Here is a 13,072-nt window from a genome sequence, read left to right on the forward strand (position 1 = left end):
CCACGTCGCGATTCATGCCACTTCTTCATTAAGTTCTTAATTCACTAAAACCAAGACTCAAACTTTACAGAAGGCTTTAATACATGCAAATAAGTCATAAAAATTATAACTTTATGGACATACATACCCCATGCATGTCCTACACCATTTTAGGTCAAAATGGTAAATATGTGACCCTTATTCTTTGCACGGCCCCAAATCACACTTAAGTTCTACTTACAAGATAAAACACTCTAGGTACATTCAAGATTTATAAAGTTGTAAACTTTAACTAGATTTCTTCCATAAACTCCAACCAAAACCATAAAAGGGACCTAAAATTCCAAAAAATTGCTAGATCTAGGAAGTTTAATCCATAAAGATAGGAACTTGAACACTTACAGACGTCCAAATGATGCACACAATGTTGGATCTCTTCTGGAAACACGCTCAAGCTCCAAAGGGGTGATAATCTTCCTTCAAGAATACAATAAACACACAAAAAGCCTTAAAACTTGAAAGGAAGGCTAGGATTTTGGGGGATTCTTTCTGGAAGAGATGGAGATAGGGGTTGAGGGAAATCCTAACCCCATCATTCTTTCAATAGGGCTCATGATCCGTGGCCTAGGGCTTTGAGCCCATAATTGTGTCGCGTCGCGTTCCTAAAATGAATGTTGTGTCGTGGTTGTAACATTCTAATCCTCGAGGTATGAAAATGTGTAGTTTGATGTGATTTTTGGGAGGGTCACGACGTGAGGGAAACACCATCACGCCGTGACATGGCCGCATAAATCGGGATGGATCATTTAAGTATAACACAGTGACACTCTATGGGTCACGACGTGACAACTAATCAGATGTAAAACCCTAATTCTAGAGTTGGACCCTATTTAAAGGAAGTGAGGGGATAGGGTTTCCTCCAGCCTCAGCCTCCATCACCTCCAAGCACCCCTTTGGCCAAACCCTAACTCTCTTGAAGCTTTTGAGCTTACTTTTGCAAGTTTTGGTGGTTTTGAAGGGAAAAGAAGAAGTTTTGGTGCTTAGTTCCTCCAAGCAACCCCTCATCATCCTTGTGGTATCTTCTGGACTTCTTGTAAGTACTCAAACCCTCATTTTGTTGTATGCCTCTTAGATCTAGGTTTTATGCCATGTTTTGCCCCATTTGTGAAGATGGGACGAGTAGAAGAGATAAAGTCTGCAACTTTATGATCTCTTTGAGTTCCAAGAGCATTATATCTCACAGATCTAGGATGTGGTTGTGATTTGGGGACCTTGCATGGTATTTAAGGTCATATTGCATCTTTTGGCCTAGATTTAGGAAGGACAAACATGCGACATTCATATCCATAAAGTTTGCATCACTACAAATAAAATGACATTTAGTGGCATATAAAAAGTGCCACTAAAAACTGAAAAAATGCCACTAAAGGCCTTCAGGACAATCAGCGGCACAAATAAAAAGTGCCACTAAAAGCGCTGCCACTAAAAGCCTTTAGTGGCACTTTTGGTTGTGTCGTTGCAGCCCTTTGGGGTTTTAGTGGCACAATTCTATTATGTCACTAAATTACTTGTAGGTTTTAGTGACACTATATTTATGCCACTATTAAAGTGCTAAAATAAATATTATTTTTAGTGACACTTTTTTTAACTTAAAAAAACTTATATAAATATTTTAGGTCTTATTTTTTTATTTTAAATGGATAAAAATTAATAATAAGACAATAAAGATAATAAATAGAAAACACAAAATCACTACTTCAATTTAAACTTGTCTAACCACCGTATTCTTAATATTTAAAATACAAATGTATTCATAAAAGTTTAATAGGTCTAAATATTGTGCTAATACTCAAAACATAATCCTATCGAACTAAATACTTATTAGTGAAGAATCATGAAACATGATTGACCTCGAACTAAATATTAGCATACAGCTTCAAGAGCTTCTTAGTAGGTGTCAATGTTTACTTTACAAGTTCTATCTTTGCATCTAAAAGCTTTAGTAATGCTCCATCTCCATGGACTTCCATTTCTTGCTCTCTATCTTGTTCACTTTCTTTGAAACCTGAAATTGGAAAAGGAGACACAAATGTTAACCAAAGAAAACCGATCCATGAAGCTATTAGTGTCTAGTACTCAAACCATCTTTGTCAATAATAATGGCACCATGAAGCAGAAAAAAAACAAGGAGTTTTGTCAAATAATTTTTAGAATAACATATATCTTTCTTATTAAATAGTTTTTTACAAAAAAAAAATAGATAAAAAAAAGTTAATTTTTTACCAAACCAAAAGGAAAAATAGTGCAATCAACATATGATTTTACGAATAAGAAACAAAAATTGGAAGAAAGGCATCTCACATTGCCACTGTGATCATCTGTTTATTCTAATTTCCTACAAGTTATGTCAAATATTTTTTTCAATGACATATATCTTTCTCAATAATAAAAACATGCTTTCGCTTTGGTACAGGGGAGTCATTAGGGATAAATACATACTTATAATTGAAAAAAAAAAGATTGACAGGTTAGCATGTGAGCTTTAAATTACGGTACATGGAGTTGATTTTGATTCTTTTGGTTTTACAAAAAACAGTAAACATAATTATTTCTTTAATAACAACATACCATAATACAAAAAATGATTTTAGATGAAACATGAGCAAAAAAAACCCTAAAAAGAAAAATAATAATAACCAAAAAAACAACAATAACACTTTTTTGACATTCGTTATCATTAGACTTACAAAGTAACTCAAACTCACAAAAAAAATATTAATAGCAAAACTATTACTGATTTGGTTCTCATATAAAAACACACATGACCATAAAGATCCAAAACACCAATACGATGTTTAACAAATCATGTGTTTACCTGTGAGGTTGTAGGGACGAAGGTTGAAGAAGCTGTTGAACAACACAAAATATTGTAAGTGATACATTTTTTGGTTTACATCGTCCAATATCTCCACCTACAAGTTGAAAAAATCATCATCATAGTAAAGTTACAAATTAGGTGTCGTCTTCTAGCTCGTTTAACCAATTAAGATCATTTTCGGTCTAAGCCAGAGACAAGAACTAGATACACGGAGAACTCAAAAGACAATGGGTAGGGTTTAATCGCCACCATCTATTACACATATTATCGTTTAAACAAAAATATGGATTAATAATTTAATATTTTGGGGAAAAACTAAGAACAGAATTATGAATTTAAACTATTCACAAAATTTTAGTTCATAAACGCTAATTAGGTAACTAAAAGGAATGGAACCTTGTTGAACTTGGATAGCAGGGTCGTTCCAACACACCAGAAAATACCAGATCATCCTCTTGATGAAAAGAAATAAATCACAAAGATGCAATCAATAAAAACCAGAAAATACATGAACACAAACAACTTACGTTTCTTAATTGTAAACGGGAGGGATCCAACTGCAAGCCCTAATTGGAACTCGTGTTGTTCATCTCCTAACAACAAGCCCTATCGGAACTCAAAAAAATAAACAGAGGATTGGAGATGATTGAGCGAAGCGGCCGAAAGTACTCGCCAAATATTCTTATGAACGATTGGCAAGTGAGTAGAGATCCACGAGAATTTGGGCAAGGATTGGAACTAGGGAAGGAACGGAGATTAGGGTATATGATCGAGACCAGTCTTTTTTCCTTCTTTACTTTTTAAGTTTAGGGTGGACGAAATCCTCTATTAATGATGGGGGAAATAGGAGCGGGCAACTTGAAATTATAATTTTCAGGGAAATAGGAGCGGGCTATTGTGATTTTCAATTTATAGTGGCATAAAAACATTTGTGCCACTAAATGTAATATTGTTTGTAGTGCATTTTTAGGGATCATTACGATCCTTAAAACCCTTCTCGAAGTTTTGGATTGAATATCTTAAGAATTAAGTGCTTAATGGTTGATTTCATGAATTGAGTTGCCTTTAAGGACCTTGTATTTGAGATCTTGGCTTAGAGGGATGTATTAATGGGTAAAGTTGGAAACTTTGTCCATTAAGACCTTGGGAATAATCAGATCTGAGCTTTGGAGCTCATGGAATCGATGGAAAATGGCTTAATCCAATAAGCTGTTAAACCAGTTTTCACGTCGTGACGTTTTGGCTGACATGATGTGGTGACCGAGGAGGGTCCCGTGATTATTTTGTCCTTATTATGCCATGATGTGACCAATAGGAGGTCACGACATGACGATTCTCCAAAGTTGACTTGGACACTTGACTTTGACGGTTGACTTTTGACCAGGGTTGACTTTTGGTCTAAGTGCTAGTTCTAGGATATAGACTTGTTTGATTGTTAGGTGTATTGTAGCACCGGTTTTGTGGCAGTTAGATGTGGGTTATCTAACTTCGTGAGACAGGTGAGTCTTCTCACTATACTGTGTAGGATGCTAGTTGTCTTTGTGATGTTTGCATTAAAGCCACCAGGGGTAGCCCGTGTCATTTGTATGAAAGAGCATAGGGGTAGAGCATTACACTTTTATATAAGACCATGGAGTAGCCAAGGAAATGCAAGAAAATACCATGGGGGTAGCCTATGACAATGGTATGAAAGACCATGAGAGTAGCACATGACACTTGTATGGAAGACCATGGGGGTAGCCCATGACAATGTATGTATGGTATGTGGTATTTTGGGAACTCACTAAGCTTTGTGCTTACGGTTTGTGGTTGAACATTTTCATGTTCTTCCAATTCCAAAGGGAAGGGCCCGACTTGACTCTTCATCATTTCCCTAAGATGATTTTCCACATTGATGATTGTTATTTTACTCTGATGATTATGATACATTTTTACTATGATGGATTTTTGGGACAAATACTATATGATTTGATTGGTTTAAAATGAAAAATTTTATTCATATTTTTGGTATGTTACAATGGTGAATTAGCATTACCACGTCGTGGTAAGCCAAACACCATGCGAGGGGGGGGGGGGGGTGTAAAACACAAAACCCAACTTTTGAACTTAAACATACCAAGTATAAACTCATACCTAGAGTGAGTGTTACATCTTTTTCATTTATTTTTGACATTTCTGATTATTATTAATTATTAAAAAATATATTATTTACAAGACAATTTCTCTCTCTTTCTCTTTTGTTTAAGAACAATAACCACCACCAACACCAAAAAATTTGCACCACACTGGAAAATGGAGCACCACCTAAAATGTCATAGCCACCACCAGAAACCCCTATTCCTTGTCTTATTTCTCAAGTTTGACAACCACTAGGCACTACCTTTCACCTTTAACAACCCCCACCACACCAAATCAAATGATACCATCCAAAAATAAAATGAATATGAAATCAAAATCCCAAAAATAAAAGCCAAAACTCAAGCTACATGTAAAAACCCAAGTAAAAAAAGGAAATCATAACACTAAATTTTAAGCTACACACCAAAAAATATACCCAGATGCAAGATTGGAAAATTCAAAACCCTAATGCTTTTCTGTTTGAGAGTTTAGTAAAATAAGAACTAGTTTTGTAAACCCTGAACCCTAACGTGAACCCTGATCTTCTTAGAGCTTGTAGGTATGGTGGTGGCGGTTCCGAGTTGTAGAGAAAGAAGCTTAAAAGTTTTATTTTTGTTTCATGGGTGTATTTTGTTGGATTAAGCGTCTAAGCCCATAACTATAATTGATATATATTTGAGTTGATCGTAACACAGTCTTTCTGGGTTGCCCTCAAACCTAGCAATTGGATATGATAATTTTTGGAGAGAGAGGTTGATCAAATTCTTGATTAATAAATTGAAATAAATAATTTATTAATATGTTATGAGAATAATATATTAAATATAAATACTAATATTTAATTAATAATTAATCATAAATTAACTTAAACTAATTTCAGGATAAATAGAATTAATTAAAAGTGCAAGGTCTAAAGTACAATTATTCAACAGTTGAACAAAAGGCTCCAGAACCTTCCACCAGGAGGGTGAACGGTTTCTAGAGACTTTTAGGGTTTCAAGAATTATCCATGTGGATAATTAGAAAGCTGAATAATTACCAAATTATATATATATATATATTAATTACCAAAAAAAAGTTTCTCACACATTTACTATTCATTTCAATTTTGATTCTTGGCCATTGATAGCTATCCAGGCATTCATTTATGGATGGATACCCAGATACTCGCTGGCTGCTTAATTCTCTTTCTACTCACATTTTTTCTTTTAAATGTGAATTCCAAATCATAATAAAAATGTAAAGCCGTCAATACAATCTATAAAAAATCTCTGGAGATAGCAATTTTAGTTTTGCTCATAGTAAGTTTTATATATTTATATGCTTTCCCTCAAATAATCTCTTATAATTTTAATGTTAAACTAGAAAGGTTACCCTCGCTACGCGGGGGCCAGAAGCTTTCGATGTTGTTTCCGGGCTGACAAATATGAATACAATCTGCACATATGAATACAATCTGCACATACGACCCTGGCTTCCACATATTCTAAATTTTTTTGATATTGAAGGTTTTCATTGATTTTGTTTTATGGCGACAATTTTTTAGAGTTTTGTGTTATTTTATCTCTTCTGGAGAAAATGATTCCTATTGGACTGCAATTGAAAGTATTTTATATCTTTTTTAACTGTTTACGTTTATATTGTTTTGGGTTTTCAACAGATGACCTTCCTGTCAATGATCCCAAATATTTACACCCCAAATATTTACACAACCGTCCTCTACTAAACTCCTTAACGCAGAAAGCTTCTCCAGACAACACTACCAACATACAAAGAGTTGTAAATACAAAACACCAAAACTCATAAATTAAAAAGAATGTGCGAAAAAGTATATACACACGAAACCAAAAAAAATATTGGATACCTGAACACAAAGAACAGGAGCTTTGTGTTATTCAAAGTTATTCAAATTTATGAACAGGAGACTCAATTCCATTAGAAACTAAAATCCTCTAGTGAAGCATACAAACAGAATGGTCAGTTGACCTACAAAATACATAACAAAAAGATTATCTACAATAAATGGCTGCGGTTTAAGATTTACGGATATCACTGGTAACTTTTACTATATATATATTTTTCATGCATAAATGCTATATTCGACTTGTACACAGCCTTACTAAGCAATGATATTTGGTGACTAAAATGCCCTCTAATGTCAATTCCTTTGCATCCTCAAGGAACCCATGTTTATAGAAGGCTAAAATCATAATGATGTAAAAATACCCGTTTAGGGATAATTTCAAATTAGAGGTAAAAACCTCTGAAGTCAAACTAATGGAAACTTTTTTTTAGAGTAAGTAGAAGAAATGTTGCAGGAATACCCATCCAAGGATAATTTCATAATGAAATAATTAGATTAAAATCTTCAGAAGTCAACTCAATGGAAACTTATTTAAAAAAAAAAAAGTAAGTAGAAATGATCACAACTTAACCTGAGGAGGTGGGTGACAGTTTCCATCTGAACTAAGTGAAGTTGCATATTTATTTAAAGGATCCCATGCTACACCTTGAACATAATGGAAATGAGCATCTAGAATCTACTGCAAAGATCCTGAAGAAAAAACAAAAGAAAAAACAAAAACACAAACTTAATCAAATAAGCATATAAGAAATGTGCCATCAGTTGACCACTCCAAATCCAACACATCCGTTTTCATGAAACCTGTCTAATTTCTTTCATTAGTAGGGTGACTAATTGAAGTCCTAAATATGGATTCTTCGTGAATGGATCTTATTAATTGTTAATACTCCGTATTATATATGTGTGTGAAAATGGAAAGCCTACTTAATGCATTTTTGTATCAACCAATCTAAATTGTGTTTTTAAGTTTTTTTCTGTATTTTGTCCTTTTACAAAACCTGAAATAATGGTTTTTTAATTGGTCAAAAGAACTCAAACTAAACCGTGGCTAAATCAATAAAAAATAACACATTTTTGCAATTTAAAATAACTTGAGCTTTTATATGAGTATACAGTATACTGACCTCAATTAGCTCATCAGAAGCCACATAGCCTATAGCCTCTTCAAGTGTCATCTGCATATAAATTAAAGCCACATACATCTTTTATATCCACAAAACTTATAAAAGAGAAGAAGAGAGATTCAAGATTTTAAAAAATTCAGTGATTGAGAGACATACTCTGTGAGGAGGTGACAATTTGACATTCTCGTCCTTTCCAGCTGATCTGTAAGTTCCTTGTTTCTTATAGGATTAACCTGTGAAAAGATAATAATTAAATTACTGAAAAGTAATGTGAAACTGAAATGTTATATTATTAATCAAGAATAACATATATCCCTACATCAAGATCCATATCTCGTGAATGTTCACCAACGATCATGTCATCATATGCCTACATCATATCATATTCATTCACAAACAAAATTAATAAACATTAGTTTTGCTTACTAATTTAATGCTAATAATTAGAAACAGTGTTACTTAGTAATTGGTAATTACCTTAACCCCACTCACATAAAGTGTTACATGTGGCTCCAATGGTAACAGGAAATTATGTTTACCAGAAGAAGAGAACCGGGCAACAAACTTACAAATTGTGTCATTTCTGCGGTGTTGAGCTTAGTATCTCCTGAATCTTTCTCATCCTTCCGATAAAAGCAATTCAGTTGTTTTCACGACATCTAACCAATAAAGGTTTATAGCAGGTCAATAGCGGAAAGTTAAAAGTGTATGAAAGCTGACCTCTTAGACATCTTTATCAAAACCACCAAACCAAACCACTCATCTTCAAATTAGTGGAAACCCATTTGGAATGAAAACCAAATCGAATAGGTAGAATACAAAATACACTAAAAAGGTAGTAAGGTATCAGTATGGAAATTAAATTTGAAAACGTGTGTGGTAGCAACATAACACAAACATACTTGACAGAAATGGAACGGAACACCTTGAAAGCCGTGTGGTAACAAACCAAAGCCCTGAACCACCAGTGGTACATATTCTCTTATTGAAAATCCAATTCAGTTCGTTTTGTGTAAAAACTTCCACTTAATGCTATTTTAGGCATATGTTTCAACTGGTTTGCTACGATAACCAAATAACCTAACTGTATGTCAATTTATTATGGTTCTTGTGTTCAATATATCAACAAAATCCCAAGTTATTATGTTGAATATATCACTAAAATCAGCAAAAAGCAAGATATCAGCAAAAAAAAGGAAAAACACGTTCTTGTGATGGAGATGATCGGAGGTGGCGATGAGGAGGGTGGCGGCAAAATCGAGTGTATTCAACAGAAGTCGGCTTCTTCAAACCCCTTATGTCAACCTCTCGTATCCAAGCCTAGCAGAAATTAAAAAGAGATTAGGGAAATGAAACAGAGATTAGGGAAATCAAACATGAAAAAATGGTAATTTAAGAGGTAAACCTGTTAATTGTCGGCCACAGAGAAATCCACTGAAAATAGAGCGTCGGATAGCAGAGATAAGCCTAAAATTAGATATGCATAAACCGGAACCAAAACAAATCTTCAAGCCACCGATTTCATATTGATATAACACATAAGAAATTGAAAGGTTTTGAGTCGTTTTCAAAAATCAACGGGAAATCGAATGAGATGAGGTGTTGGTACCGATTTCAGAAGCACCGTCTTATCGTTTAAGGTGCAATCGATTCCTCCGGAGATGATGATAGGGTGGAGTGTAAGCTGTTCTCCGAATGTAGATAGTGAAGGTTGAGAGCGAGGCAGATAGGTGTTGGTATCGATCAACTCAGTTTTGGTGGCAGCAGGTGCGATCGCGAATTAAGGAAGAATCGGAGGGATCGCGAATTGAGGAAGAATCGGAGGTATGATGGGGTTTTTGAATCGGTAATTCGTCTGCGATGATTGAGGGAGCCAGGAATAGATAAAGAGAATGAAGAAGGGAGAAACGGTGGGAGAAGAAGAAGAAGAAGAAGAAGAAGAGAGAGAGAGAGAGAGAGAGAATAGCCTGTAATAGAGGGAAAGAGACGGTGGAGCAATTAGTGGAAAGAAGCGGTGGAAATGAGATCAACAGAATGACACGTAGCAATGGAGTCGATGACTCACGCACCCAGGCATTGACCACTCACCTTGAATGGCAAAAAAATTAAAAAAACATACCACATTTGTCAACATAGCAAAACTACAGGACCATTTTTGCCAAATCAAAAACATTACGTAAACCCTTTCCATAAAAGAAACCAAAAACCACGGGAGAAAGGCCACTAAAGACAAAGGAAGCTAAGTAGAAGGGGTGGAATAGACAAATCAGATGCATGTTTCCATAATATATACGTATAGAAAAAGCAATCCCAAACTGCAACAAAAAGGTATAGTTAAAGGACCATTTTTGCCATCCCTTAGCTACCCCACCCCATATAATTATTGGTATTTTTAAATTTTAATTTTTATCCTCTACTATATTTCTCTACTATATTTTAAAGTTACATTTTTCATCAATTATATATATTTTTTATAGTTTTCATTTGTGTTAATATTACTTTTTGTTATATAATTTCTTAATTTTTTTAATCAATTGTCATTTGTTGTATTATACCAAAGACAAAACTGCAAAATTAGTCCATGTGGTATTCAAAAAACTTTGGATATGGCCCAAAAAGTTTTCAACTTGCATGGATGATCCAAAATCAAGATTTTTATGGTCAAAAAAGCTTGAAAAGACGGTTTTGCCCTTCTTATTTCTTTTTTTGTATTTTTTATATTTTCTTTAATCATTTATTAATTAAAAATTAAAAAAAGGAATTAGCTACCCCACCCCATCCCTCCACTCGTACCCTCCCATTCTCTCTCCATCTCTCTTTGACTTTCTCTCCTTTCTCCTTCCTCACCCTACACCTGCAAATTCAACCTCCCACACACATTCACACAAACACTTAGGTTTTAATCCTTCTTCATCACGATGGAAGTTACTAAAATCTTTCTTTCTTTCTTTTTCTTTTTCGATTTTAACACAAATTTTGAGATCTTCACCACGATTCTTTAATGGCTTATTCTCCCCCAAAACATTGCAAGACTCACAACCATCACCCACTTTGATTCTCAACGCCAACAACCCATTTGAAAACAACAAAAATCAAAGCAAATCCTTTCCCTCTAAGGTTTTTGTAGATTAATATCCATTGGCGCGTAGATGAAAACCCATACACCTTTCTCATGAAGAATATGATGATGACGATGAAAAGCTTCATGTTAACTGTAATGGCGACTTCAATAAGATTTACAACATTAGCGATCTTCCCATGTTTTGCAGCCAACATCAACGGAGTCTGATACCATTTGATCAAAGTGCACAAAATCATTTATGTTCTTAAGGAAGTAATGAAGTTTTAAAGAGCTCCAGAATTCACATTTGTTATTCAAAAAAAAGGATTTGAAAAATTATAGAAACTTCAAATCATTCAATGAGAATGAGAGCAAATAACGCACATGTTTATGACCATACAAAGAATTAGGATTGACTGATCGATTCTCCAAAAGCATAGAAATAATCAAAACCCAGATAAAATATGAATCAAAGATACAAAATTAAAATTACCCATCAATCGAATCGGTCAAATACAACAATATTTGAGGAAGCACCAACTTCCAAATCGCCAAACTGTACTGCTGTGAACAAGCCATGTTCATCTTGTACTCTGCAGCTAAGCCCCTGCCCCATGGTTTTAAGGTAATCTGAAGTTTTGATGGTTTATGCAGAAGACCAACGGAAGTCCACCAGAATCATCTACTACCACCATGAGAGGGATTGTTCGTTGTGAATAAAGAAAGGGTTAAATGGCAACGTATTTAAGTGTGTGTATGCGTGTGTAATTTAAGTTAAAGGTGGACTGAGAAGAAGAAGATCGGGAGTGGGGGTAGGGGAGGTGAAGGTGGGTTTTTCTTTACTCTGTGTGTGTGAGAGAGAGAGAGAGAGAGTGATGGGGTGGTTGGTGGCTAATTCTTTTAATTTCTTTTTTTTTAATTAAAATAACGTTAAAATAATTATAAAAAGGAAAAAAGAAAATAAAAGGACAAAATCGTACTTTCAAGTTTTTTTGGACCAAAATCACAGAAAAATCTTGATTTTGGACCATCCATGCAAGTTGGAAACTTTTTGGACACTATCCAAAGTTTTTTGAATACCACAGGGACTAATTTTACAGTTTTATCTACCAATTAAGATACACTTTCAAATCTTAGTTTTTTCCGTTTTCTCCGTACATAATTCTTTTGATTGAAACTTTATTTTTATATTTTTATAGTCCACCTCACAAAAGAGCCACTCGCTGCAACGCTCAGGTTGTATATATAATAATTGCCAACTTTGAGTATGTGAGTATAGTTACTATTCATCTGGTTTTTATTTTTTCCAGAACCAAAATTACTATATTTCTATCATATTCTACTTTTTAACACGTTTGGTATAAAAAACAAATAAGATTGTATTTGAAAATGACAATTTTGATTATTCTTATAGAAAAAGTTATATTTTTTTGTCCCTTACATAATTTGTTTTATAGTTCTCATTTTCATTAATATTAATTTTTATTTATTATTTATTTATTAATTGTTATTTGTAGTATTGTACCAAATATGATATACTTTCAATTTTTTTTTGCCTCCTCCATACATAATTGTTAAGATATAAACTTTATTTTTATACTTTTGTGTTCCACTTTACAAAGATCTAACTTGGGACCTCTAATTTTTTAACACCCTCCTTATGTTTCTTATTTCTTGAAGATGATAAAAGATTAACAAACGTTTGAATGTAATTACAGTTGTTTTGTTGCTTGATTTTATATGATCAAAATATGTTGGCTCAAGATCATCACCATAAAACTGCATAATTAACATCATTGTGGTAGGAGCTATGGTTGAGAGTAACTATGTTGAAAGTTGTCTAAAAAATTATCACACAAACTTTATCAATACGAACTGCGTTTTTCAATATACCGGGCTTCCCATAATTTTTTTATTTTTGTCCGCCCCTTCTATACATAATTGTTAAGATAGAAACTTTATTTTTATACTTGTGTGGTCCACTTTGCAAAGAGTTACCTTGGGACTTCTAATTTTTTCAGCACCCTGCTTATGTTCTTATTTCTTGA

General features: G+C 33.9%; 1 long non-coding RNA gene across 8 annotated transcripts; it reads right to left on the reverse strand.

Annotated features, from left to right (window-relative positions):
• Window positions 1-1,832: 1,832 nt before the first annotated feature.
• LOC145106236 (uncharacterized) lies at window positions 1,833-9,980 on the reverse strand. 8 transcript variants are annotated; one of them, XR_013707520.1, is made up of 11 exons: window positions 9,369-9,980; window positions 8,866-9,283; window positions 8,684-8,790; window positions 8,441-8,586; window positions 8,283-8,333; window positions 8,120-8,196; window positions 7,964-8,014; window positions 7,411-7,529; window positions 6,840-6,961; window positions 2,855-6,734; window positions 1,833-2,044 (listed from the first exon to the last, which is right to left on the reverse strand). It is a non-coding gene; the product is annotated as an uncharacterized LOC145106236 (long non-coding RNA). The 8 variants fall into 8 exon arrangements; XR_013707519.1 differs by having other exon boundaries at window positions 1,835-2,044; window positions 8,684-9,283; window positions 9,369-9,979; XR_013707517.1 differs by having other exon boundaries at window positions 1,836-2,044; window positions 8,441-8,790; window positions 9,369-9,978.
• Window positions 9,981-13,072: the final 3,092 nt, after the last annotated feature.

This window comes from Lactuca virosa, chromosome 4 (assembly GCF_052849685.1).
Source record: "Lactuca virosa cultivar CGN04683 chromosome 4, Lactuca_virosa_CGN04683_v6, whole genome shotgun sequence".
Lineage (NCBI taxonomy): Eukaryota > Viridiplantae > Streptophyta > Magnoliopsida > Asterales > Asteraceae > Lactuca > Lactuca virosa.